The sequence below is a fragment of the Arachis hypogaea genome, chromosome 20 (genome assembly GCF_003086295.3).
Source record: "Arachis hypogaea cultivar Tifrunner chromosome 20, arahy.Tifrunner.gnm2.J5K5, whole genome shotgun sequence".
NCBI lineage: Eukaryota > Viridiplantae > Streptophyta > Magnoliopsida > Fabales > Fabaceae > Arachis > Arachis hypogaea.
The window spans coordinates 67,772,299-67,778,009 of record NC_092055.1 but is presented as its reverse complement, the minus strand read 5'-3'; the positions used below and the strand labels follow the sequence as shown (position 1 = coordinate 67,778,009).

Sequence of the window (5,711 nt, the reverse complement as noted above, 5' to 3'; positions counted from 1 at the left end):
CAGAAACTCTACCGTTGAAAATACATAAGTGAAAGGTCCAGGCATGGCCGAATGGCCAGCCCCCATGATCTAAGAACTAGGCATCCAAAGATGAAAATACAATGATAGAAAGTTCTATTTATAATAAACTAGCTACTAGGGTTTACAGAAGTAAGTAATTGATGCATAAATCCACTTCCGGGACCCACTTGGTGTGTGCTTGGGCTGAGCTTGAATGTTACACGTGGAGAGGTCATTCTTGGAGTTGAACGCCAGCTTTTGTACCATTTTGGGCGTTGAACTCCACTTTGCAACTTGTTTCTGGCGCTGGACGCCAGAATTGGGCAGAGAGCTGGTGTTGAACGCCAGTTTGCGTCGTCTAAACTTTGGCAAAGTATGGACTATTATATATTGCTGCAAAGCCCTGAATGTCTACTTTCCAACTCAATTGGAAGCGCACCATTTTGAGTTCTGTAGATCCAGAAAATCCATTTTGAGTGCAGGGAGGTCAGAATCCAACAGCATCAGCAGTCCTTCTTCAACCTCTGAATCTGATTTTTGCTCAAGTCCCTCAATTTCAGCCAGAAAATACCTGAAATCACAGAAAAACACACAAACTCATAGTAAAGTCCAGAAATGTGAATTTAACATAAAAACTAATGAAAACATCCCTAAAAGTAACTAGATCCTACTAAAAACATACTAAAAACAATGCCAAAAAGCGTATAAATTATCCGCTCATCACAACACCAAACTTAAATTGTTGCTTGTCCCCAAGCAACTGAAAATCAAATAGGATAAAAAGAAGAGAATATACTATAAATTCTAAACTATCAATGAAACATAGCTCCAATCAGATGAGCGGGACTTGTAGCTTTTTGCCTCTTGAATAGTTTTGGCATCTCACTCTATCCATTGAGGTTCAGAATGATTGGCATCTATAGGAACTCAGAGTTCAGATAGTGTTATTGACTCTCCTAGTTCAGTATGATGATTCTTGAACACAGCTTCTTTATGAGTCTTGGCCGTGGCCCTAAGCACTTTATTTTCCCGTATTACCACCAGATACATAAATGCCACAGACACATAATTGGGTGAACCTTTTCAGATTGTGACTCAGCTTTGCTAAAGTCCCCAATTAGAGGTGTCCAAGGTTCTTAAGCACACTCTTCTTTTGCTTTGGACCTTGACTTTAACCGCTCAGTCTCAAGTTTTCACTTGACACCAACACGCCACAAGCACATGGTTAGGGACAGCTTGGTTTAGCCGCTTAGGCTAGGATTTTATTCCTTTAGGCCCTCCTATCCACTGATGCTCAAAGCCTTGGGATCCTTTTTATTTGCCCTTGCCTTTTGGTTTTAAGAGCTTTTGGCTTTTTCTGCTTGCTTTTTCTTTTTTTCTTTCTATTTTTTTTCGCCTATTTTTTTTTCTGCAAGCTTTATTCTTTGCTGCTTTTTCTTGCTTCAAGAATCATTTTTATGATTTTTCAGATTATCAACTAACTACTAGTGATCATGTAATGAAGACACAAACATAGATAAGCACTTAACATAGAGAAAACGAAAAACAGAAGAAATAAGAACAAGGAATGAATCCACCTTAGTGATGGTGGTGTTTCCTTCTTGAGGAAACAATGATGTCCTTGAGCTCTTCTATGTCTCTTCCTTGTCTTTGTTGCTCCTCCCTCATTGCTTTTTGATCTTCTCTAATTTCATGAAGGATGATGGAGTGCTCTTGATATTCCACCCTTAATTGTCCCATGTTGAAACTTAATTCTCCTAGGGAGGTGTTGATTTGCTCCCAAAAATTCTATGGAGGAAAGTGCATCCTCTGAGGTATCTCAGGGATCTCATGGTGATGAGATTCATGCGCCTCTTGAGCTCCATGAATGAGCTCTCTTGCTTGCTCCATCCTTTTCTTAATGATGGGCTTCTCTTCCTCAATGTGAATGTCTCCTTCTATGGAAGCTCCAGCTGAGTAACATAGATGGCAGATAAGATGAGGAAAAGCTAGCCTTGCCCCAGGAGAGGGCTTTTCGGCTATTTTGTAGAGTTCAAGGGAGATGACTTCATGAACCTCTACTTCTTCTCCAATCATGATGGCATGGATCATGATGGCCCGATCCACAGTAACTTCAGATCGGTTGCTAGTGGGGATGATGGAGCGTTGGATGAACTCCAACCATCCTCTAGCCACAGGCTTGAGATCCAATTTCTTAGTTGAACCGGCTTGCCTTTGGAGTCAATCTTCCATTGAGCTCCTTCCACACATATGTCCATGAGGACTTGGTCCAACCTTTGATTAAAGTTGACCCTTCTAGTGTAGGGGCGCTCATCTCCTTGCATCATAGGCAAGTTAAACGCCAACCTCACATTCTCCGGACTAAAATCTAAGTATTTCCCCCGAACCATTGTAACATAATTCTTTGGATTTCATGTCGGATCTCCGGATACTCATTTCTCTTGAGCTTGAAAGGGACCTCAGGGATCACCTTCTTCTTGGCCACAACATCATAAAAGTGGTCTTGATGGGCTTTGGAGATGAACCTTTCCATCTCCCATGACTCGGAGGTGGAAGTTTTTGTCTTCCCTTTCCCTTTTCTAGAGGATTCTCCGATCTTGGGTGCCATCAATGATAATGGAAAAACAAAAAGCTTATGCTTTTACCACACCAAACTTAGAATATTGCTCGCCCTCAGGCAAGAGAAGAAAGAATAGATGATGAAGAAGAAGAAAATATGGAGGAGAGGGGGGAGGTGTGTTTCGGCCAAGAAGGGAAAGAGAGTGTTGTGTTGTGTGAAAATGAAGAAGAATGGAAGGCTTTATATAGGGAAGGGAGGGGGGTTAAGGTTCGGCCATATGGGTGGGTTTGGGTGGGAAATTTGATTTTGAATTTTGAAGGTAGGTGGAGTTTATTGGGTAGGTTTATGGGGAAGAGTTGGTGGATGTGAGTGGTGAAGGGTTAATAGGGAAGAGTGTTTATTGGGAATAGAGGATGATTGAGAAGAGAGAAGAGAGTGAGTGGAGGTAGGTGGGGATCCTGTGGGGTCCACAGATCCTGAGATGATCCTTTGGGATCCACAGATCCTGAGATGATCCTGTGGGGTCCACAGATCCTGAGGTGTTCAAGGATTTACAACTTTGCACCAAATTAGGCATGTAAAATGCCCTTGCACACAACTCTGGACGTTCAGCACCAGGTTGGTGCCCATTTTGGGCGTTCAACGCCCATTTGTTGCCCATTTCTGGCGTTGAACGCCAGAACCATGCTTGTTCTGGGCGTTCAGCGCCAACTCTTCTCCAGGGTGCAATTCTGGCGTTCAGCGCCCAGATGCTGCCCATTTTGGGCGTTCAGCGCCCAGATACTGCCCATTTTGGGCGTTCAGCGCCAGAACCATGCTCTGTTCTGGCGTTGAATGCCAGACAGGTGCTTCCTCCAGGTTGTGATTTTTCTTCCGCTATTTTTGATTCTGTTTCTAAATTTTTTGTTTATTTTGTGACTCCACATGATCATGAACCTAAGGAAACATGAAAAACAAAAATAAAATTAGATAAATAAACATTGAGTTGCCTCCCAACAAGTGCTTCTTTAATGTCAATAGCTTGACAGTGGGCTCTCATGGAGCCTCATAGATGTGCAGAGCTTTGTTGAGACCTCCCAACACCAAACTTAGAGTTTGGATATGGGGGTTTGACACCAAACTTAAAGTTTGGTTGTGGCCTCCCAACACCAAACTTAGAGTTTGACTGTGGGGGCTTTGGTTGACTCTGCTTTGAGAGAAGCTTTTTCTGCTTCCTCTCTATGGATGCAGAGAGAGATCGTTGAGTTGTAAATACAAGGTTGTCCTTATTTAATTGAAGGATAAATTCTCCTCTGTCCACATCAATCACAACTCTTGCTGTGGCTAGGAAAGGCCTTCCTAGGATGATGGATTCATCCTCTTCCTTTCCAGTGTCTAAGACTATGAAATCAGCAGGGATGTAAAGGCCTTCAACCTTTACTAACACGTCCTCTACTTGTCCATAAGCCTGTTTTCTTGAATTATCTGCCATCTCTAATGAGATTTTAGCAGCTTGCACCCCATAGATTCCCAGTTTCTCTATTACAAAGAGGGGCATGAGGTTTATCCCTGAACCAAGGTCACACAGAGCCTTTTCATAGAGCATGGTGCCTATGGTACAAGGTATTATGAACTTTCCAAGATCCTGTTTCTTCTGAGGCAATGTCAGTTGATCCAGATCACTTAGTTCATTGGTGAACAAGGGAGGTTCATCTTCCCAAGTCTCAATACCAAATAATTTGGCATTCAGCTTCATGATTGCACCAAGGAACTTGGCAACTTGCTCTTCAGTAACATTCTCATTCTCTTCAGAAGAGGAGTACTCATTAGAGCTCATGAATGGCATAAGGAGGTTCAATGGAATCTCTATGGTCTCTAATTGAGCCTCAGAGTCCTTTGGTTCCTCAGGGGGAAGCTCCTTATTGGTCACTGGACGTCCCAGGAGGTCTTCCTCCTTGGGATTCACGTCCTCCTCTCCCTCTTTGGGTTCCGCCATTTTGGTTATGTTAATGGCCTTGCACTCTCCTTTTGGATTTTCTTCTGTATTGCTTGGGAGAGTACTAGGAGGGATTTCAGTGATCCTTTTACTCAGCTGGCCTACTTGTGCTTCCAAATTTCTAATGGAGGACCTTGTTTCATTCATGAAACTTACAGTGGCCTTGGATAGATCAGAGACTAAGTTTGCTAAATTAGAGGTATTTTGTTCAGAGTTCTCTGTCTGTTGCTGAGTGGATGATGGAAAAGGCTTGCTGTTGCTAAACCTATATCTTCCACCATTATTAAAGCCTTGTTGAGGCTTTTGTTGATCCTTCCATGAGAGATTTGGATGATTTCTCCATGATGGATTATAGGTGTTTCCATAAGGTTCACCTAAGTAATTCACCTCTGCTATTGTAGGGTTTTCAGGATCATAGGCCTCTTCTTCAGAAGGTGCCTCTTGAGTACTGTTGGATGCAGCTTGTATTCCATTCAGACTCTGAGAAATCATATTGACTTGCTGAGTCAATATTTTATTCTGTGCCAATATGGCATTCAGAGTATCAATTTCAAGAACTCCCTTCTTCATAGGCGTCCCAGTACTCACAGGGTTCCTCTCAGAAGTGTACATGAACTGGTTATTGGCAACCATGTCAATGAGTTCTTGAGCTTCTGCAGGCGTTTTCTTTAGGTGAATGGATCCACCTGCAGAAGTATCCAATGACATCTTTGATAACTCAGATAAACTATCATAGAATATATCCAGGATGGTCCATTCTGAAAGCATGTCAGAAGGACACTTTTTGGTCAGCTGCTTGTATCTTTCCCAAGCTTCATAGAGGGATTCACCTTCTTTCTGTCTGAAGGTTTGAACATCCGCTCTAAGCTTGCTCAGCTTTTGAGGAGGAAAGAACTTGGCTAAGAAAGCCGTGACCAGCTTATCCCAAGAGTTCAGGCTGTCTTTGGGTTGAGAGTCCAACCATATTCTAGCTTTGTCTCTTATAGCAAAAGGGAAAAGCATGAGCCTGTAGACTTCAGGATCTACTCCATTAGTCTTAACAGTATCACAGATCTGCAAGAATTCAGTTAAGAACTGAAAAGGATCTTCAGATGGAAGTCCATGAAACTTGCAGTTCTGCTGCATCAGAGAAACTAGCTGAGGTTTCAGCTCAAAGTTGTTTGTTCCAATGGTAGG

General features: G+C 42.5%; 1 non-coding gene across 1 annotated transcript; it reads left to right on the top strand.

The window, feature by feature from the left end:
• Positions 1–5,297: 5,297 nt before the first annotated feature.
• Positions 5,298–5,405, top strand: LOC112788324 (small nucleolar RNA R71). The gene has a single exon (XR_003195692.1). It is a non-coding gene; the product is annotated as a small nucleolar RNA R71 (small nucleolar RNA).
• Positions 5,406–5,711: the final 306 nt, after the last annotated feature.